Below are 25,512 nucleotides of genomic sequence, written 5' to 3' on the forward strand. Positions count from 1 at the left end.
AACGGAGATGATTTGTCAGTCTAGGATATATTATATTTAAATATTGTCATATATTCTATTTTGAAACAAATATTTTATTTTTCAATTAAGACGCATTTTGCATAAGTCATGGTTAATCAATTAGTGTAGTTATCATGTAGTTTTCATAATTCATAATACCTTATATTATCATAGATATACATATACCTGGTTTGAGGATAACTCGTTATCATTACGCGATTTCTTAAAAATTTAAAACTCAAACGCTCAAAACATTTTTCCTATAATGACGCTTCAAATTTTCTCTATAGCTATTTGAAGCAAAACTTATAGAAAACTTAGTGTTGAATTTTATAACCTTAGATAAAAATACAAACAATATTATGAATTTTGAACTACAAAATAATTCTCAAATATTCATGGTTTTGACGAATTTTTGTCAATATTTGAAATTCAAATGCTTATAAAAATTTGATTTGCATTTCTAGAGGACATTTTTTTTTTGTGATAAAGATTGAAAAACTTGTAAGAAATCTTATATTACATTTTTAAATCTTAGTTTAAAAAAGAAATTTTTTTATGAATTTCTAACTTGAAATAATTTGTTAATTTTTGTGATTTTTACGTATTTTGTCAAAATTCAAACTGTGAATGCTTAAAAAAAAAATTGTAACTATGAATTTCTTTTATTTTTTAACTGCTGTTGTAATAATATGTTAAGAGTCTTGTATTAAATTTTCAAGATTTTCTACCTCAAAAATAAATTTTTATCGATATTAATTTAAAAAAAAACTAATAATGATTGAAAATTGCATATACCTATGAATAGTTCAACTTAAGTCAAAAATTTTTAAAAATTTCATGGTGGATAGAATATAGGTACTTATATAAAAATTCAGTGAAAATTTCATGTATCAATGGTCATTCGTTTTAAAGTTACATCAAAAATCAAAATCGATTTTGTCGAATACTGATTGTACGTAAAATTTCCTGATTTTCCGTTAATTTTTAGTTTGTTTATCCCGATTATTTAGAATTTTTTACTTTTGATCCCCCGAAGTATCAACTAGATTCATTTTCTGATTTAACAAGGTACTGAAGTTAAAAGTCGAAGTATTTTTACTGCGTAAAAAACGTAATGACAAACACAAAAAAAAATCATGGTTTTGACGAATTTTTGTCAATATTTGAAATTCAAATGCTAATAAAAAAAAATTGTGCCTATATATTCTTATAATTATTTATTCACTATAAAAATAACTTATGAGGAACTTTGTATAAAATTTTCAAGTATTTTGATAGGGCCAAAAAAAATTTATCGACACTTCAAAAAAAAATTTTCAGACAAATTGAAAATTTCAGTCATCTATAAATATCTCAAAAAAAGTCAAAATATTTTGAAAATTAAATCATGTAAAGAAAATGCCAATCTAAATAACTGATAAAATTTTCAAGTATCTACGACTTATACTTTTTGAATACTGACAAATATTTAAAATCGTTTCAGGATAAATCGTTATCGTTACGCTATTCCGTAAAAATTTAAAATTCAAACGCACTTAAAATTTTTCCTATAATGATGCTTCGAGTTTTCTCTATAGCTACTTGAAGGAAAACTTATGGAAAACTTAGTGTTGTATTTTTAATCCTTAGTTATAAACGCAAAAAATTTTATGAATTTTCAACTTCAAAATTACTTGTAAATTTTCGCGTTTTCGACAGATTTCGTAAAATTTCGAGCTATAAACGCTTGTAAAAAAATTGTGACTTTCGTATTAAATTTTCAAGTGTTTTTGGTCGTCCAACATTTTTTTACCGACACTTCAAAAAAAAATTCTCAAAAAAATTGAAAATTTCAGTGGTCTATAAATAACTCAAAAAAAGTTTTGAAAATTAAACTATATATAGATAACACTAACATAAACATTTGGTAAAAATTTCAAGTATTTACAGTGATTAGTTTTTGAATTACAACCATATAAAAAAATCGATTTGGTCAAAAACTGATATTGCGTAAAAATTCGCGTTTTTCTGTCATTTTTTTTTTGTTTTTCTCGATTTTTTTGAAAACTGTTGGAAAATGTTTACTTTTGACCTGTATAATGCACAAAGATCTTCAATTTTACATCGGAGACCACCACCAAAGTTTGAAATCGAAGCATTATTTCGACTAGTTATGCTGTACACAGACACAAAAAAAAAAAAACACACATCATTGTAAAATCAATACATTCATCACTTCGTTCAGAATCTAAAAGACATATGATAATCATTTGTTGAGGATTTATGTAAACATAAGTAGGTATTTAAAAAAAAAAACTTGTGATTTATTAAAACGATCAGATTTCAAATTAAATATCACTTCAGTAGAATATAATTAAATAAAACAAAATACACACATTTTTACATTTTTCATGTTTGCTTCTATTTTGAAATCGTTTTTGTTTATACTGTTAACTGTTTTATATTATATTTGGGATAAAACAATGATTACTATTTATTATTGATTACAAATATTAAGTAATTTTATTTTTTTTATTTAGCTTTTGGCCATAATAGTCATTGTCTGATAATATTACAAATAAAAATGTTACCATTATATTATAGTAGGTATATGATAATCATACAAATATAAATTACAGAAGTATAAGAATTTCTATATCAGTACCTACAGTAAAGCATATTTTACATTTGAATGCTAATCTGTAAAAACCAGTTTAAAAAAAAAAATAATAATAATTGTTATTGAGACGGTTACACTTCTGATTGATTTTCAAAACTGAATGTGTTCATGAGTGTTCCGAAATTTAATTGGTTCGTATATTGTTACTGATTTACCAAAATTATGATCTAGATTCAACGGAGGTGTGTATAAAACTGAAAAGTGAAGAACTCTATATGTCCTGTTACAGAAAGCCATTTGTACCCCAATTTCAGAGCGATCGAGGTAGCATTCTGCTTTGTTTTTAGTGCGTTAAACTGAAACGTCTGGAATTATGGAAGTCTATTTTAAATCGTATTTGATTTAAACTTAGAGGGTGATTATAGGAACAAATATACGTATTATGATTTCATAAATTTATGCGTTTCGTATGTTACTCTTTGTTGAAAGATTATATCTCGAATTTGTCTATATTTGATCGCCGAGTAATTAATTAGTGAAACACAAAAACTGATGGATTTCCAGTGAAATACGAGTATAATAACATACAGTTCTCTTTTTTAGGAGGATTATGGGTTTGGGAATTTCCTAATAATAATTAATGATACTTGATATTTGGCAACACTGCAGTGGAGTAAATAATATAGAGAGTAGGTATATTCTCATATTTAAATTTTCAAAAATGATTTCCCTTGATTTTCACTAACCTAACTGGATTTCTCGCTCCATTACTATTATTTACTACAAATTAATTATTGTAACTATGTAAGCCAATGTTAACTTTTACACTTAATCAAGAATACATTTTTTGTATAGTCTTAAGTAAATTTTACTTTTTAATCTGTAAATATAATACATACATTTATTTTCATTTATTTTTTTACTGTTAATGGCATTTAATAATATTAAATCAAACGTGGATCAAATGAAGAAGAAAGAGAAAAACTAAATATACCAACCAACTTATACGAATCAATCGGACCCGACTGTCAACCCGAAAAAATCATGTCATTCCTCAGGACAGCGAAAATAGATAAATACATTTAATTAGAATAAATATAGTCAACAGCCCTTCCCCTTATTATTGTAATTAAATTGTCACTTAAAACATTTAAATTTTAAGTAATAATATAATATAAATTATGTATAAAGCTAATGGACCATGTCGCCGAAGCTATAAAGATCAATAAAAAAATAAAAAAATATTAAATCAGCAGTTAATTATTATTCCAATATTCAATTACGTATCTGTTTTATTATAAGTACTAAACTTATTTAACCTTTTAAGTTTTAAAAAACATAACCTACATAGTAAAGTCTTGTAAAACCGTTACTGGTGTTGTATTTTAGTATTAATTTCGTTGGTAAAATTTAAAATAATAAATTTAGGCATCTACCTTACATTAGAATTTATATATTATATAAATTCTAATATTTTTGTCAAATAAGGTTATTCTAGTAAGTTGTAAATATTAAATAATAACTATTTTAAGTTATGTGTATGCTGTATACCTATTATTTACAACCTAGAAATTGTTATAAAGGTTATTCTTACTAAAAAGTGCATCAATCGTAAAAATAATAATCATATGTAAATATAATATACTATATATAGTGTGATCCATCTAAGTGGGTACACTAATTATCTCGAAAAGTATTATTTTTTTTTTTTTTATATAGTTATTTTAATAATTTTAATTTTTTTTACCCTTACATTTATTGGTGAAACCACTATCAACTTATGATTTTCAAATGGTAACATATAATTAAAATATCATGAATTAATAATACCTTTTTTTTCATGAATTTATGTGTCAACAATTTACTTTTCGTTAATTGGTTTGTGAGATACAACTTCTCAAAGTATTGGAGGTTTTTAATTTTTTCTAATATTTTTAAAGACCAAGAATTTAGTGATTAATTCGATATCGCTGAATCTATAGTAACAAGATAAATCAAAATAGTCGAATTAGTCGATAAGTTAATAAATGATTATGGTTCAAATTATAGTAGTAATCTTTAATTAATTGTTATTTATTTTGTTACATTGGATTCAGCGACATCGAATTTATTACCGGATCCGGACATTTCGGCGTGGGTCTATTTCGGCGTATAGTCATTTTTTTCATAAAATTATTTTAATCACGTTTAGATAATGTAATGTTAGCATTTATCTCACTTTCGTCGGTGCCGTATGAACGTATATAATAATAATATATTATACTGTCACACATCATAATCTATATTACGGTATAAGTAATAAAGATATAGGTAGCTAACCTAAACGATGTATCGATAGACGATAATTGAGTAATATAAGATAGTCAAGTAGTTAGAAGCCATGGCACAAGCAATCAAAATTTTAATAAGTTTTTAATAAGGAGAATACAAAGTGGTCGAAACACCTTCATTTGCAGATAGAAACAGGCAAAAGTCAATAAAATAAAATATATCGACGTTAATAAATGTATTTTAAAATTAGTCAGCGATTATGATAATCCTAATATTATGAGTTTTTTAAGAGGAATAGCACATAATTTAAGTATGATGACCTGAATATTTTTATTCATAATTTTTATAGCATTCTCTTAAATATACCTAATTATTATATACAGTTTTTATACAAAAATAATAATAAAATAAATATAATTTTTATAGCATTCTCCTTATTTTAAATTATTTATATATTTATATTTTATAGTGACCTACCTAATTTCTTAAAATGACCTTACGGCCATACGCCGAAACGACCCAATGCCGAAACGACCACGCCGAGATAGCCACGCCGAAATGTCCTACTAGACCGATTTATTACTAACTTACGGTCTTTACAATTATTGAAAAATTGTAAAAACCATCAATACTTTGAGAAGCTAAACCTCACAAATTAATCAACGAAAAATAAAATTGTTAACACGTAAATTCATAAAAAGAATGGTTTTATTAATTCATGATATTTAAATTATATGTTACCATTTGAAAATAAAAAGTTGATTATAGTTTCACTAATAAATATAAGGGTAAAAAAATTAAAATATTATACAGTTTTAGAAAAACATAAACCTAAAAGTTTAAAAAAAAAAATTATAAAAAAGTTGATAGTTTTCGAGATAACTAGTGTACCCACTTAAATAGATCACCCTGTATACTTACCACTAATAAAGATCATATTTAGGGTGATATGTGTTAAACAAAAAAGCCTATAGAATAAAGGTTAAAAACAAGTTGGCTTATGCTCATTAAAATGTCAAGTGTAACTATATGAGTGCCGTGTATTATTACGACTCTCTAGGTTACGATTACATTCATATCATATAATTGGTGACCTTTTTTTCCGTAGAAAATGCAACATTTATTGACATTTCAAGTAGGTATGCCATTTTCAAGATAAAATTTAATTATATCACATCATGTATTTTAGACTCAAAACATTTGATTGTGCCTCCAACAGAGTTTAATTATGACGATTTTTGTTTTGTAATAATATGAAAATGGTTTTTTAAAGCCCACATAGTTGGTAGGTAAAACAAAAAGTCAAAAACATTTTAATAAATATGTAACATTTTTCATTGAATCACATCATTATACGAGCATATAATTTTTTTTGCATCTTATACATTTTAATGAACCATTTTATTTATCTGTATATGCTTGATAATGAGTACATGAAATATCATATATATTATTAATTATTGATACCTATAATCAAAAATTTTTAGCATTAGTAATATTTTAAGTGAAAATGAATTTATATTAATTTACTTTATAATATAGTCTAAAACGAATGAACATTGTTTGATCATTATCTATTACTCGCTTATTACCAATTTGTTGGTTATCGTAGTCGTTGTAGATATTGTTAGAAATAAAAAGACCCGAATAAAAATACCTATTGTAAATTTAAAATGCGTTTTTATTTCTATTTTCTACACGAATAAACAAGTAGGTACGTATATGACATTTGATATTATGTCGAATGTGTATGCATTTCACATATGGATATAAAAATTTATATGCAACATTTTTTGTAAGGAGATTTCAAAAATCTTTACTGCATGTTTATAAATTTATGATATATTATGTATGTAAATATTATGTAGGTAATATCATAGAATATCTAAGTGGATACAAAGAATTATTTTTTTAACGATCCAAACGTGTGTATCGATGTTTTCGATATGGAGTATTTTAAAATTTAATATATTTTTCCATGTTTTTGCATTTCTCATAGTTTTTTTTAAAATTTAGTTTATACAATACATTGTATTTGGACCGAGTTTAAAATAATCAGTTTTAAAATCTTCAACCTTGTACGAATTATATTATTATTATATTAAAGGTCCCTTTTGTTTGTCAGGCGAATAATAATATTAACTAAGGAGTTCTCAGAAAAGTTATCCAAAGCTTTTCATAATATTAATGAATTTGTTTATTATATTCGGTAAAAATAAGGGTCTATTATTAGAATATCGTTTATCTTTTTATCGCTAACTATATGTACATAATGGCAAATAAAAGTTATTTTATTTTTCTTATTATTATAATAACTTCAATGTGTTGTCTTATTTTAACCTCAATATTGGCACTAGAATTTAAAAAGCTGCAGTACGGACTCTGATCGTGGATTTTTAACCACCAATACATTTTACTTAATTTATTGTATCGCTTGTTTATAACACAATTCGGTCGTTATTAAAATACGAAGGCTTAAGGATCTTTTGAAAATTTTCCTCCCAGTTTTTTAACAGCATATAAAGTATTAAAATTAAAAAGGAATAGTTAAATTAATTATGTATAGTTAGTATGAAAAAAATTGACTCAAAGAGTGCAGTTAACTACAATTTTCCAGCCATTTATATTTTAATTATAATATTATTACATCATTAATTTTGAAATTAAAAGTAGATAGTACCTAAATTGAGTTAATTTAAAATTTTATTTTTTCATCAATAACCATTTTAATCTAATTTTTTAATTAATTTACATTAGTATAATATATTGTTAAAAATATTAGAGAGATATCTATAAAATATATTGGGTCGATTGCAGCTTATGTTATAAGATGTTTTAAGTTAATTATCAATTATGTCATACTTTTATTACGAATTGGACGATATATTTAAAAATATTTTTCAATCTGATTTTTATATACCTAACCATATATACGCGTGTAGTATGTTGTTTTGGATTTTAAATCTAAATGTATGATATACATTTACTGCATAGTAGTGTACTGAATGTTAAAGAGTAGTGATGTTTCTGAGTTTCTGAATTATATATTTTACTTAAACTGTGTGATATAAATATTCATTGTGATATTAAATATTTTCAAAACAGTTGTCATCATCACTATTGTCTTAAGAGGTATTTTGTACAAAAGAAAATTAATGGGCTATTAGTATATATAGAATTTCGTGGTTCATTCACTTCTAGCTCTGTACCTGCCTGACCTAATTCGTTCCATATATTAAAGTGGAGCTTTTCAAAAGATTAAGTTATTCATATTTGGCGACCAACCTTATTCTACATATCAACAGGCATCACTAATTTAAGGTTAATCGAGTAAGTAATTGAAATAGTATGTACCCATATAGCGAATTGTGCACTGACTATGTTTATTACTTCAATCTGTGACCCTTTTCAAGCATATTTTCACAAATCATTGAATTTGAGCGAATCTCAAAAATACAAAAATAATGGCATTTTTTTTTTATTATTAAACGAAATATACCTACCCTTGGCGACATAGGCCATTGTTTGATACTAAAATTAGTAAACTTAAAATATTGTTTACTAATATTTATTTCCATTTGAAGATTTTTTTATTCAAATTTAAATCATTCCAGTTTCATTAATGATAAAAACAACCACATACAATAATTTTAATATAGCTCTTTATTTTTTTATACGAAAACGATTTATTTTACTTGATTGAAACAAAACTTAAGTTAATAAATTAAAAGACATACTTTGCGTCCAACTGTCATAGACGAGCAATAAAATTATTATTCTCATTAGCTTGACATCGTCAATAATTGTTTATTGAATTAAAATAGCTTAGATTTTGCTCTATAAACGTGTCGTTATGAGATTACAAAATATATAATACTTTTGTAGGTTTACTTATTACGTCAATATCACTAGTGTATACTATAAATCTGCTGTGAAACTTTGAAATTAATAATAATAATTTTCAAGTATTCTTGTAATAAAGTTTGATGCAAAGTATTGGCATTTTAAATAGAAATAAAATATTAAGTAATTTCATGATAGACTAATATTTATAGGGAACAATTCTTGTTCGGCCTATTTAAAACACAACTATAGGTACATAATTATTAATTATATTTAAATTGAATAACATATAGATATATTTTTTTCATTAATTTTATGAAAATCATTGCGTTTACAAGCTGAAACAAAGTGTTATTTTAAAAACGCCGAGTTATATGTACATCGAATAATATTATAATATCAATAAGTTATTTTTTTTTTTACAAGCCTTCTAAGTTATTAGAAGGCGAGCATTATAAAAATATAATAATTTTGTTGAACACTAGGGCCATACAACAATTGTTGATACCATACGAGCTCATTCGTACTTTAAATTTTCGTAAAAATCTAGTCGGAAATACACAACAAAAATAATATTAAAAATATCGATGAGAAAATAAAGATCGACCATTTGTAAAGCTGAAACAATTCTACAGTGGTTAAGAAACTAAATTTAAATTTCTTTAAAACATTCAGAGAGAGATACTCACAATAAGTACATAAAACAAAAACGAAAATCTCCCAGTATTCACAGTTTTGAGCTGCCGCATTATAGTGATTCTCATGTCTTAATCCTTTGAAATATTTTTATCTTCTCTACCACTTACAATTCGATCGGCTGTTGACTAGCCGGTATCGGATTATCATTTTATTAATGCGAAACAATAACAACGATAATTGTTATTTTTTTTTAAATTTACTATTATTATTATCAGTTATATTATTGCAATGGGCGAAGAAAACTCATGAACACACCCTGTGTGTTGCTACTGTGTTTTAATATAGCAGTGTATTTATATAAATATTTAAAAATAGTTTGAACGAATGTCATACATAGTTATCGTTTATCGATATTCATAGATATTTGAAGACATTTCCTGATACGACTATGAACGGTTATGTGTTTATTTTTGTCATAATAATATTTAATTTCCAGATTTACCATGTAATGTCGGGAAAATAATTGCTGTCTATTATGGAATTTTGTGTTAATGAATAAATAACATCTATATGTATATACGTTTTTTTAGTCCAACGGATTTATTATAAATAGTACCGCTTATTTTAAAGTATTATTTACATATTTTTTCAATATTCTAAAGCAAAATGCATTAAAATTTCAAAATGATCAAACGTTGGATATAACATAATATAATATATTAAAATCATTATAATATAATACATATTATTAAGTACATATTCTAAGATATTATGTTAATCGAATGCGTCGTTCGATAATATTTTTAATGCAATGTTAATAGAATTTGTTTGAATCTAACAGTTAGATTAAAAATGACGTATATGCGTGCAGAGGATTAAGCAGAGGTTAATTACTGTTTGAAAGTGTGGCGCACAGGTATACCTGTTGAAGTCCCAACATTTACACAAAACCTACGTACAATCGATACTCAGGCTATGTGGCGCAAACTCCCATCGGCGAGGATAAAACTCATCATCGTTTCGTTAAAATATTTGTTTTATTTTTATGGTCAACACGTATTTCATGCCTATTTAAAGTTATTTTTTATTATAAATGAAACTAGTAGATAATTTATAATAGTCAGCGAAAAAACTTATTTTTATGGGTTTATCTATAGTGCATCTATCGTATTAAATATAAATGTATTGAAGCAAATAGTTACCTAAATATTTAATATTATTATATACTTAGATATATAATAATAAAATAATACTGTAAATCAATACATAATTAATAATGCGCGTAAAAATAATTTTTGATTTTGATCATACGGATAATACGTTATTGGTGGAGAAAAAAAAACAAAGAATATAGTCTGTTCCGTTCAATTATTTCTACCACAAGTTTTATTACAGAAGCTACATGCTCCGAATACATAATAAACGTCTAAAATTCAATTACCAAGTGAGCAACAAAAACTATAATATCACACGTTTATTATAAGTTATATCTAAGTTTTCTTTATTTTTTCAATAACTGTTCAAAACTCTTGTCTAAAAATTAACCTTCCGTGTTTGTTCTCTTGCAATTCGTAATTTTTCAAACGTACACACACGCGTGCGCGTGCACGCGTGTACGTGATAATGTGAGCGCCTAAGCCAAGACATATACTTTATATATTTATTACATACCGGTGTGTGATAGAAAGCAACGAACGAGATAAAGATATTTGATCGAGAAGAACTTATTTTATAATATAGTATAAGTCATGTATTTTTATATATTATAGAGACGAAATAATTTGGAGTTGAATCAAAACGTAATTCGAAAAACCGCTATTGATCTACAATATTTAAGAATAAAATACGATAATTTTACGCATATAAAAATCAAAGTGATAGTTCGCCTTGTATTTTCATTTCACAGCGCATGGAACATTTTTCGCGTTGTTTCTATTCGACATACGGTAAGGCATTTCGGTAATACGTATTGTGTTACATTTTCGATTTTTCCAGTTGGTCTATTAAATCAAATTCGTTAAATATTAATATAATGTACAACTACAAATGATGAAGAGGCGTAAGACCATACATCAATGTACAGACTAGCAGTAATTTATTTTTATTATGTTTATACTTTCGTTACATATACGATATGTATAAATGTTTCAGAAAGGAAAAATCCAATGAATCCATAAAAAAATAAATCTATGTTTCAAATGTCAAAAAATGTATTCTACATATTTGTTCCTCTTTCTACAGAATTCTATGGCAAGCAAAATTATTATTTATGTATAGTTACATAAATTATACAATACATGGATGTTCTCTTAAATTATCAGACATCGGATGTACACAATTTTATAGTTTATTGACAATTTAGTATTTTAATACAAAAAAAAAATATTTCAAATAGCCAAAAAAAAAAACTATATCATCCTTGGAATAATTATGTTTCACAATTAACGAGTTGAAATGGGAATATATTTATAAAACAAAAATATCATCGAATTAAATTTCAATTTAATATAATAATGTATGACTTTTTGACTAATAACCTTAGCAGCCTGTGAACTTTTGAATAAAAAAATAATATATGATTTTATACGGGTCTAAAAAAAATATTGCATGTTTATCTACTGCATAGTGCATACCTGTCAACGGTCTTGTGCCCGTAAAACGTTATACATTACACGAGTTTGATATTTTATAATCATAAGAGTTTAATAACGTTTTTTTGTTCTTCGAAGGCAAAAATTTATCCTCGGCCAGACAATATATTAAACAAAAGGGATGATTTATCATTTTACTATATAGCTAGTAGCTACGCGTATTACCAGGGAAGAAATGGTATATTTTATTTGTTTTTATTATTTTATGTCCATAATGAAATCAAATTGGAAATTGTAATTTAACCAGAATATAATTTTCTTAAAAACAATAGGTCTTTTGTTGAACGGAAGCAATAAAGCATAGTTCAATGAAAATTAATAAGTTTAAATCATTTTAGTAAATAAAAAAACTAGGTATAATGCAAGTATAAAGTCATCGGAAATTGGGTAATATTTTTAAAATCATGAAGTATTAGGAGTACGGAATATAATTTTTACTGCGAAAACATCTTATTATGTATTGTATTTTTCATACTTACAACAAGAGAAGAATAATAGGTAATACGTGATAATGAGTACATACCAATTTGATCAATATTGCAAACAATTCTACCAAATTAAATATATCATACCTACGACATAAGTTAAACAACACCTTGCTTACAATAAATCATAGAAATATTTATATTAATTATTATTATTTATTCGGATTTCCTAAGTTAATGAATGCCAAAGTTAGATTTTGACCAAAACAGATGTGTTATGTGTAACTATGTCTCGTGGTGTCTGGAATGTTCTGACTGAGAGAACTATGCAAATTATAATCAAAAGTGGTTTCAACCGAGAAAAGGATACGGAGAGGAACATATAAAACCCTTTTCCTTGTCATCGGTAAAATTAAATGCATTTTCTAAATTGTCTACGTTGGTGTTAAATCGTCGACAACTAGATAGATAGTCTATTTTTTAATTTTCACGAATTATAAAAGTGAATATTATTTTTTGTTTTAGCTTTTAATCTAAATAATTTCCTTACGACGATCGCTTGATAATAATTGTTTAACCATAAAAAAGCGCTTTCAGAATCGATCTAGGACAAATGGACGTAGCTGTTTGGACGTGACTGCTTAGACGTGTGGAAAATTTGTTGTCAAAAAAATAAAAATAAATATATAAATCAATAAATAAAATTAATAAGCTATTTATATATTTTATTATCATACGTAAAAAATAATTATAAAATATTTAAAATATCTAAAAGTTGTTGAATGACAAACATAATTATTTATATTAATTAAATTATATCATTTTAATCCAGAGAATTATTTTGAGCGATTCCACGTAAAAATGATATTTATCAGTTCTAGTCTCATTTGAACAGTTTTTAAAATACGTTTATCCGCGTCAATAAATTTCTTTAGTTTTTTGGGGGACTCTTGCCTGCTTCAAGTTGGTTGTAAAATACATCTACCTAGCTTGTACTTTTCGTAAACAGTCGATGAAAGACCACAAACTAGGACGTTGAACTCCCATTTCGACATTTAGTCGTCTATTAACTGCTTCAGCATGGTTGTTAGTCCTACCATGACCATTCAAGACTTGTTGGTGTAAATTCCAGGTGGGAATAATGCTGTTCAACGACCTCTTCCGTTTCTATTAACCCTTCCAACATAATTGTCCTCAAATCAGTCAAATAAAGGTTTTAAGCATTCTGGTAAGTCATCTCCTAATTGTTGTATAAATGCATCTAGGTTTTCGATTGGAACAAATGAAAGAGCCACGATCATTTTTATGAATATTAATAATCAGCATCATTTTTATATCTTGAAGCAAAACCCATTTCGTTTATTTTTTCATGAAAGTTTTTTGTTAGATGATACAAACAACCGTGAATTTCAGCGTCAGGGTATTTATTTTTTTATGGTATTAATTACTGATAATTCAAAACCACATGACACTGATCTTGGATTTAAACCAGGTTTTAATAAATTTAACATATCAAATAATTTATCATATGATTTTTCCTGTTTATTCGGTAACAGTGCATAAATGAATGGATGCACACCATTTATTGCTTCCGGAAGAATAACATAGGCTTGTGCAAAAATTATTGGTGCTACTTTAAATGTGACATCGCAATACTAAATTTTTGAAAAATGTAATATTTCTAAACTTCTCGGTCTTTCAAAACTTAAAATCCTTTTTTCACTAGGCCCGCTTTCGTCTAACAAATAATTTTCCGATATGCCTTCAGACGGTGAGTAAACCTTGTATGTATCTGGTATCTCTAGTGTTATCAAATCATTTGGTGCATTTGGTACTGTATGTATTTCATTTCGTTTTCTTCGTACTATTTTTTTCAAAGCTGGACCACGTTGAAGAGTTCCCTACATAGTTATAAAAAAATTAAACTCAAAAACTAAAATTAAGAAAAAAAAAATAGCACAGTATTTAATAAGTACCTTCGATGCTTGAGATAATCCAAAAATGCATTCATTTATTACTGTAGATTTTGGTTCCATAGTTTCTATAGCACGTTTTTTAATATTGAACACTGCAATATTTGCTTCAATTTTAGTAGCGTCTGAGTCATGAGTATGATTGTTTATATGCTTAAGAATAATTAAATCTGTTATACCAGTATGTACACGAGCATTATATTCTCGTTTATACCTATATCGCCAAAACCGTTCAAACGTCAAATAAGTACGTGAAACCGTCATTCAAAAAAAATTCACCATCGCGATTCGAGTTAATTAACAATATTTGATATGTACACTTTTACACAATTTGTACTCGACTAACACGATTATAAATGTGTATTGTCGTGTATCACTGTGTTCCGATAAGGTGTGGTAAAAACGGTTGTAATAACTAATAAGTTATATATTATTTTTATATTATAGGTACCTATTGCTAAAACGATAAAATGCAATCTATAAGTAATACGCGTATATATATACCTATACATAATATTCAATAATAAGTGATAATATTATTTGGTATGATACGATTCCATTAGTTATATTGTGAATATATAATATCAATGGCTTTATAATTTATAAATATCTATAAATAAACTAGAACTTATTTATTTTTAGTATTTTTGAATTTCTTTTAATATATTTTGATGATCTATTATAATATTATTTATTTTCTTTAAATTTTCTTTTTTACGTCCAAACGGCTTCGTCCATTTGTCCCTATTCGCCTTCGAATTATCATTATATTTATGTAATATTATACAGACACTCTATATTCAAACATTTCAAACATAATAATATAACTAATATATTATACAATAATTAATAAATTACCATCGATAAAAAGCCAATATGCATTGAATTCATTTCAAGTTTATATGGTATTTAGGGCCTGCAATTATCATAAAGTTATAAAACTCCAAACACGATTCATAATTATAGGTCTACTCGACGCAAGCAAATTTAAAGTGTTTTTAATCACTAATTTATTTATTGAACTTGTGCATGATGTATTAAACAAATGCGCTAACACGTCATGTTATTTTCAATATGTATTCGAATAAATCGTTTTGTTAACAATTACGATATTTTTATTGTAGAAAATATAGTTAATATTATATAATCACACAGAAATACAGAATATATATTTTCTGATTCTAAATTAATAAGATTTTCGGTTTTAGAGTAGATAATATATAGCTGAAATGTTAATATTAAATATGATAAGTACATAGTTAATAATAGTAAAATAAAATTATTGTTTTCAAATACAAACTTCCTTCAGATACAATTGCAAATAATTGTCAGTTGCCTTGTTTAATGTGTAATACTATAATTATAGTTTAAACTTTAAGCGCATGTGATATTTTGTTATGATGTTTAGTCGTGTTAAAACATGCAAAGCACTTTGTATCTACCTGTATATTTTTTTTACGTCCATACTGTTTGAAGCTGTATTACATACAGCATCCCAGGAAAGTTATGACTGTATAATAAACTGCGAGTTAGAACATGATCCATGTAATTTGTTATAACTTTCTTTTTAATATCCCATTTAACTAAAACAATGCAAATCCAAATATTTTCATTACAACTATAATAACCAACTCAAGTCATGGACATTGGTCACCGATACGATGTTAAAATGAATAATTGTTGCAGTGTTTATTATACTAATAAGGTCTAATTTATTTTATGCTTTATCTTTGAAATCCTCAACGCGAACTTAATCTGAGCATTTGTATATGAGTGAGTACATGGGGTTAGACGGTTGATAAGTCGATTTAAACCGGATTGTCGGATGTCAAAACGGACGAGATTATCCAGAATTTCTGTCGGTACACTTGACCCACGTCAGTGCCCGATATTTTGGCTTCCGTTCAAAACCCTTCTTTAGGTTCTCTCGAAAAACTTAATTCAGAATTAACGACCTCTAGCGCACTACTATACACTGTTTCTATGTTTGACTGACATTTCCCTAATGGCTTGTCGCTCCTTTCCGATTTATATTCCCGTCCCACCTTTGTTTTGCTGTTTGTCAGTAATGAATTAACTACAACTGTAATTCATGTTGCTTATACCAAATCGATTCAGATAACAGACGAAGGGCCATGTGTTGTCGTGGTGTTGCGAGTTTGGTATTTAAATATAATAATAACCCCCCCCCCCCACATGTTTGCTAGCCACTTAAGCTCTTAATGTTAAAGATGGCTATCACTGTTCAAACAAAAAACCAATGATTTTAAATTTTGTATTTTTTGTTAATTTAAATTGCTTAAGCGATAGACTATTATTTTCAAGCATCAATAACATAGGTTATTAGCATTAACAAAAGTATTACATTTTTACATTATTACATGTTATTGTACAATTCATTTTTTTTAGATATAAAATTACATTTTAAAAGTTAAAAAATGGACCAATTGCTTCGTACAGGTGGTCAGAAATGTTGAAGTCTTTCCTAACTCTATTGAAGTTTTGGCAGTGAGTGGTGATGTGTTCGATGGAGTAGTTTTCATCGCATGTTGGGCAAAGAGGTGGATTTGTCTTTGCCATAAGCCATAAGGTGTTCATGTGTGAATTTTGTGTGGCCTATTCTATGTCGATTAAGAATTACCTCATTTTTTTCTGTTTAGTTCAGTGTATTTCGGCCAGAGTTCAACAGAGTGCTTAATTTCTCTTAACTTATTTACCGTGGTAGTGTGCTATTTGGTGTTCCAAAAATCAATGCAATATTTTTTTATATTTATTTTTATGTCAACAAGTGATGAAAAAGTAATTATTTCACTGTCGGGACTATTTAATACATTTCTTGTTGCTTTATTTGCCTCCTCATTTCCTTTCATGATGCAATGATGTCCTGGTGTCCAAATGAATCTAATCTAATTTCTTTGTTTGATTTTTGACTAATTTTTGGATAGACCATTATGCATGATAATATATCATATTATATAAGTATTACAAAAATGCATCATTCTATAATGAAACCTATGCGTGTGCAAAATCCTATTTCCGGTCAGGCTTTTGATAACTAATACACAAAAAATTGGACGGTGCGACTCTATTTCAATATACATACGATAGATTTATGAATGTAAATCGATTAAGTAGTTTAAATGTAAATAAATATACATTCTCTGTATATATCCACAAAAATAAGCTATGTAATATTATGTCGTTATATATTATATTATTATAGCAATCGAATTTATTTTTGGAAAAAAATATATAACATAACAAGCTATGAAAATGTTAGTTAGTGAAAAGTAAAATTATTAGGAGCCACATTCATATGAAATATTATACATTTATATTATGTAACTTCTATGTCTCAAAAAAATTTTCAGCTCATGTATGTATGAATATACATTATGCATCGTACTTAATTGTATATGCGAAACCGGAAATATAACGCATGTTTCGATGTGTATTAATTCAAAGGAAATATTGTTTAGTTTGAGCATAGAGTATTAGAGTATATTCTGGTTGAGCTATTTTTAATAACGTTGATGTTGTTTTCAGTTTTTCATTTTGTAACGTGAAATGTGCATTTATATTCATTTAGTGGAACATTCGTATTATATTTTATAGTATAAATATACAAGATATAATAAAATATTAAGAAAATGTGTTCTGTACCTAAAGTATATACCATAAACAAATAATTTAGACAAAAAACCTTAGTTTGATCAGGGTTTTTAAATATTTTTGCTCTCGGACATACCAAAATATTATGAGACACACTATTTATTTTCAAATTTTGTAATATATTACCTAAATTATTAATATTATAGTTGTATATTTAAAGTCTACCACAGACGAGTTTTATATAAAATAAATTCACCTAAAATAAATAACAAGCTATCATTGTATTTTAATTATTCAAATGTGTATAATGTTTGTTTGAAGCATCATATTTTTCAATTAGACTGTAAACATATATAGATATCTAGCTACACTTATTTATCCGATGATATCCATTTTTTAGTATTTTAAAATAATAACCATTTACTGTGAAACATATTAAACGCATTATCTGTAGCATAATAACTAAACAATAATAATTTGAAATTCATAAATTACTGAGGTTTACAGTTTTTTTTATAATTACAATTAATTAATGTATTTAAATACAGAAGTGTATTAATTTCACTTCGTGATAACATAGGAAAAATTGTAAGAAAAAGTTTGATTGTATCTATTGTTCATGTTTTGTCATTATTTTCAAAGATTTTCTAAAAACATAGTTCTTTTCGATAATAAATTATCACTGGGAAATTGAAAACATTGGTTTGGTAAGGCCAAATATAAGCTGGTTCTAAAAAAAACTCTAATAAAGTCTCATCGGGGGGTGCTGGATGTATTTTATTATAGTTATGACAAAAATAGACAACAATGAAATTAACACTGATGGATAAATATTATTAAATGATACTTTAGAATAATTGTAAGACACATGCCCGGTTGCACAAACGATCAATAAAAACAGTTCAATAAACTGTGATAACGGTTCAATAAACAGTCGGATAAATAACTTTATTGGTTCCTTAAAGTGTTGGACTGTTGCACAGAAAATTCTTTAACATTTTGATGGTTAGTGCTCTAACCATAGTTTAGATACCATAGTTACAAAAAATTATCATTCCATCATATATTTTTAATGTTATCAGTGTTAATTGTTATCTATTTTATACTTTAAAATTAAGTTGAACTGGTATCAAAAATATTTGATTAAATGATAAATAATAATATTACCTTATCACAAAATAATTCGATATTATCAGATCAATAAAGTTATAGAACTCTTTTGAATATTTATCGAGCCGAAATCGGGTCTACAACTTATCGAACCGATAACACAATATTTATTGGATTGATAAAACTTATTGATCCTTTGTGCAACCTGTCAAATTGTTATCGATTCGATAACCCAGTTATTGGTCCGATAGCTAGTTATTGATCGTTTGTGCAACCGGGCAACAGTGTTCATAATGTATAACATTTCAATGAGGATAAAAAATAATTTGGTAAATAATATTAACATACAATATTAGGGTAAGACAATAATAAAATCTCAATCTTGGGGTACTTGACATATTAAATAGGCCAGGCTAAATATTTTTTATAAAAATATTCATGATATATTTTGTTCTTATTACTTTGACAAAAATATGATTGTTGTTTGTTTAAAATTATTGTTATGATGGTATTTAAATAAGTTGCTTCTGTTACAAAGATATAATTATAACACTTTTTTATTTTAACAATTGAATGATCATCATTCATCAAATCAAAAATAACTATAGTCTATAATAATTATATTATATCAAAACAAGGTGATGTATAGGTTAAAATCACAATACATAGTAGGAAGTAATTTGTCTTATTTTTATACACACGTTTATTGCAATGCTTAATATTATCGCTTTATATATTTAATGATAAACATTTGAATAACTGCATATTGTTTATATTATATTATGTGTTTTACTTAGAATAATAAATTCTTGTTTCATTTAGCATAATATTGTTGGACGGCGTAATGTATAGACAATATAGGTACATTACTGTGTAGAAGAAATTATTTTGAATTTATTTTATAATTGAGATTTTTTTGTAGTAGTAAGCAATTATCATTTTTATTTTAACACACAGTTTAAATTCTTGTCTGTAAAATATTGTTTTTACACGTTCAAAAAGTCGAGTGTTGTCAAATCTGGCAGGCCTTTCAATAGGTCCGTCAACCTTATCCATTAACAAATTCATGCATGCCGTAATGTAGATATTGAACTTGGTTTTATTTTATCTATGATTTTGCCTTTTTTTACCATAGTAAAAATATAAATCTTTAATTTAAAAAATAACAGAAAGCACTAACTACCCCACGCAATTGGTCACAGATTTATCTGGAACGTAGAGGTACGCTCTGAATACGATATTTTTTCTCGGCTCGAGTGGATTATCAGCCCAGCAAATAAAATACCTACTTACTACTGAATGGTGGCGTAGTGGTGGTGACTAGACCAAGATTAATAGTTTCACGTACGATGACAATAATACTAAAACGTACCACGGGCGTTCAGAAAAATCTCGATCGTTTTTCCTTTTTTTTGGCTTTCATCGATTGTAGCGCACCGCGTGTAGAAGATAGGCATTCCTCTCGATTTCACAATTCGAAACGTGGTAAAATACATAATAAATGTTTTGATGTTGTTAATAATTAAAATCAAACGTGCCAACTCAATTTCGATAAGAGATATAGAGAGAAAGAAACAGAGAGAGAAAAACTACTCCGATTGTTTTCTTGACATGACATTTCAGACAGCTTATTTATGAAAACAGATATTTTTGAGAGGTGTGAATAATTTATTCATACGGAAAACTGAAAACAAGGTACAAAATTTTGAGCACTGCTCGAATAAGTACAACCATTGCACACGGAAACTTTATAACTTTACATTTAACGTTTTGTGCAAACCACACTATTCATTTGACTTAGTAATTGCAATGATTTCACTTTTCACATTTTCTGTGAGCTTCAAAATGATAGTGTCACATAATGTATAAACACAAATTTAATAATATACAGTGTTCAATAACCGTGAACAGATACAGAATGAAATTTTTATTATTTTGTAATGATATAACATAAGGCAGTCATTCCCAACAATAACAGTGTGTTCTTGTGCACTCTGTACACATTTTTTTTGTACTATTTTGTAAAGTATTAACTTTAGACAAATATTTTAAGTGAATTTTCATTCAATACAATGTATTCAACAGCATACCTAATTTTGTATTTCAAAGTGTATAGTTACTATGAGATTTTCTATGTTAAATATGATATATAATATTGTTTTAAGTGATTAAATTAAATTATACAAAAAATAAAAGTTAATTCTGTATCACATAATAATGAAATGTATTTTAAGTTAACTATAAGAAATCTTTAAACATCAGAAAAAAATTAGAATTTTGGATTTCCTAATCCGATAACTATGAATATCAATACAACAATATTTGTCGCACAAAAACAAGATAGTTTTAATTCTCTTGTTTTAGCTTTTGAATACTCAATATATTTTTGTGAATTAATGAGAAATGCTTTTTAATATGTTTATTTCTGTTAAAAGAAAGAAGATTTAATTTAAAATGTACTGTTCAGAATATTAAAATAATTGTATTATTTTACTTTTAGATTTATTTTAACTTACATATAAAATTAAAAAATTACGTTATGAATAATTTAAAATTATTAATTTTTCTACAGAATCACATAAATTATGACTTTTCTTACATAACATAACTAGTTGCCAATACCTAAAACAAAAATAAATATTTATAAATATAAATTTATAGAAATCCTTTCCAGCTATAGTTTAAATAGTACGTATTACATACATCTGGTATTAGTTATGGAAATAAGAATATACATTAAAAATATCATAAATTAAATTTTGATCAAGTCCATAAAAATAATTTTTAAAAACTACTAACATGTTAAATAACAAACTAACAGTGACTTATGTTATGTTTATTGTCATGGTGAAAAATATAACATACAACATGTAGTCATAGAAAAAAGAGCTTAAAGATTTATATTTAAAAAACAGAACACCACAAATAATTGTATAGAATTAAAAGAAAACAGAGTGAGACTTAAATATTTAATAAAAATAATAAATATAAAAAATTGGGTTTGATCATTGTGATAGCCTTGGGTCCTTATTTGTGAATGCGTTTCATTTTTTAAGAGTTGGGAAACAACTTCTCTTATACTGACTCTTTCCTTGAGAAGGTATTCATTATCATTGTAGTGTTAACTAATGAAGACTATATCGCAGGAATTAAAGTTGGGTGTGAAGGTTCGTATGAATAAGTGTTTCATCACGGATTGGACAAGATTCGAAGTTTTCCCTCATCACAGCATACTAATTTTAAATAATTACATATATATATATATATATATATATATATGTAGAAACACTAGAAACACAAACACCTGAAATAACTCATATAATTAATTGAAGTCGTCGAAAAAAATCAGTTATAAAAATTACAAAAAAAAAATCAATATATTATCTACAAAATAATCCCAAAATAAATCTAAAAAAAAATGTTTAAATACTCTATCAAATTTCAAAAGAATTCTAAAGTTTACCGTTGTCAGTGCACATTTATATCTAGAAACAAATTTAATATTCGTAACAATTCATACATTTGAAAAAAATAATACCCACACAATTAAAATATTAAAAAAATATTTCTTAAATTCCTTTTTTAAATTCAAACTCGTTTAGAAAAAATATTTGCTGGAGTAAGATTTTAAGATTATTTTATAAAATACAAATAAATATTATATTAAAGATAAAGATGTTATGTATATATTATGTCAAACGTACATACACAATTAGGTATCATGAAACTTTTTTTATTTTTAAGATAAGGTTTTCAACATCTTAAATATTATTAGCCTAAATTGTAAAATATGCGAACAAAAATAAAGTATTTACAGATATTTACGATTTGTGATATAAATTAATGTAGTAGAACAATTCGTAAATCTCTTCATTGTTTTCTTCGCTAAGAGTAAGATGGGGGATGTGTTTTTGAAGATTTTCCGCGCATTGTTGTATTTTAGGCATCTATAGTTACAATGTGGTCGATCGTTAGGTGCACATTGTATGCGTTGCTACTGGGCAGGTTTTTGGTAATGAAAAAAGAGTAGGTGAAGTCTGTGTGGTTTATTCAGGCTCGGGTTATAAAATATATTATACTATATATAATATATACTTATAAAATTACTATGATATAGCCATTACACTGAAAAATACTGAATGAGAAAAAATTACAAGTATAATATGAAAATAAATAATTTACTGAAAAATAATAAACAGTATTTAATCAAAATTAAATTTCATAAATTAAATTGTAAAAAATAAAATTCAAACTAATACTTTAAAATAGTTTGAAACTAGACGTTTAACAAAACACAAAACTTGATGTAAGTAAAGATTTTCAATTCTACATATTGTTTATTACCTACGTAAAAGTGATAATAATACTATACAATTTAAACTCATTGAAATTCTCCAAAGAATTATTAGATGTAAACAAGAATAAAGAGTTCTACTATGCATTCTTAATACATTTTTCTAACAATGTACAGTTTAAAAAAAATATATAAATTATATTTTTATACCAGAATTATGAATCGTAATAATTTGTATTGTGTAATTAAAGTTCTTAATCTTCAAACATAAAAATCAGTGAATGAATGAAATATCTTTTGGTAGCTATAATTTTCAAAAAAATGAGAAAATTGATCAAAAAACATTCACGAAATAATTTATGCAGCAAAATCTCTGTTGCAAACTATAAATTTATAAATTACAAAACAATATCTTAAAAACAGGTGACCAGCAAAATTACAGTTGGATTTTGCAGTATTTAAATTAAATTCTTTAATGTAATATATAGTCATTAATGACCTTCAAAAACTGATGTCCAATAATTCTACGATGATATAATTAGTTTTGAGAATTTGTTGAAAATAAACAGTGAGAACTAATAAAATAGATTAAAATTAGAACTCTATCAAATCATGTGTAACAATCAGAAGTTTATAAAAGCATGTGTTAACTTTTTTTTTTTAATTTTAAGAGAAATATACAATCTTTTCCCTTAGACATAATAAAAATATGTGATAAGTGAGAATTTATAACACGAAAACATGTGATGGAAGAAGCCATCCAGTGAAAGCACTACCTATTTTTATTTTTTTTATTTTTCATTAAATATATCACAACACCAATTTCTTTTCAAACACCACGTGGGATTTCCCGGAATTGTTAGAGTAGTTAGATTTGATTTAAGGATATTGGGGTTGGGATGGGTGAAGAAGTCTATTATGAAGTCATTAGTAGAATGTTAGAATGTTATTGCTTCAGCATGAACTGTTTTTATATTTAAATCTATGTGTAAAGTAAAGTTAGAGCCATCTGGTAGGGCATTAGTGATAGCGCGTAAAGTTTTGTTTTGAACGGTTCGAATTTTATTCATATTGGGTTTTTTTGCGTTGCTTCATAGTTATTGGCCATAAGTTCACATGGGCTTAATTAAAGATATTATATACATGAGAAGTTTGGTGCTTAGTTTAGTGTGTTCATAAGATATTATAGTTTTGATTGATCGAAATTCGTTAATTTAAAGCGAGTTTTTTCTCACTAGTAGTGCCCAGGTGTCTTACCTCAATAAATGGTTAGAACTAAGTATTTAACCGATTGGAACGAATCATTTGAGATGTGACCAAAGCAGAATTTTGGGTGAAGTTCAAGGCGAAGAGTAAAAGTAATGTTTTTTGTTTGATTGATTTTTAATCCCCATTTTTCATACCAGGCAGACATTGGGTCGAGTTGATTTTGGAGATTTGAGGAAACAGTGAGTGGGTCTCCATTTACTGATATAATTTGTCTTATTGTTCGTGAATTCAGCTACTGACGTTGATTGAAGGTAGTTTGAATCGTCACATATATATTATATAAAATATAGTATTGGAAAAATAATGTCATCTTGAGAGACTTCTGCGTTAATATTTGCAATGTTTTAAAAGGAAAAGCCAAACTTGATTTTAAAGTGACGATCAGTTAGATATGATTTGATCAGTTAAATGTATACTGGGGGAAGAAAAAGTTTTTGTAGTTACTCCTACCAAATTATGTCAAAGACTCGTAAAACATCAACGAACACGCACGAGCACTGTTTTTTTTTCCGAGAGAAATGTTCTGGAGAGTGAGAGGGCCGAAAGCTGAATTGAGTATTAGGAATGATGTTACTTAAAGAAATATATGGCAGCATTTTTAAAAAAATAAGTTTTATAGGTTGATAGGAAGAAGGAATATACGTTAGCTTTTCGGGTTTTGAAAATACAAGTATTGTTAAAAATGTCCAATGTTGTGAGAAGTATACTTATTTTAAGGAGGCAATAATCAAATCCGTGAGGAGGACGATTGCTCTTATTGTAAGGCAAATGTGTTTACTTAAAAAATAATTGACAAAAATCACGTAAAGCACGAATGCGATGA

The 25,512-nt window shown here is 26.3% G+C and overlaps 1 protein-coding gene and 1 pseudogene across 5 annotated transcripts in view; one reads left to right on the forward strand and one right to left on the reverse strand.

Annotated features, from left to right (window-relative positions):
• Window positions 1-25,512, forward strand: part of Ca-alpha1T (Ca[2+]-channel protein alpha[[1]] subunit T) — a 303,939-nt gene that overhangs the window by 16,071 nt on the left and 262,356 nt on the right. The gene's annotated exons all lie outside the window — the stretch shown is intronic.
• On the reverse strand, window positions 13,351-13,942 carry LOC149056246 (uncharacterized; annotated as a pseudogene).

The sequence above is a fragment of the Diuraphis noxia genome, unplaced genomic scaffold (genome assembly GCF_037042655.1).
Source record: "Diuraphis noxia isolate RWA-SAM2 unplaced genomic scaffold, SU_Dnox_SAM2 contig0004, whole genome shotgun sequence".
NCBI lineage: Eukaryota > Metazoa > Arthropoda > Insecta > Hemiptera > Aphididae > Diuraphis > Diuraphis noxia.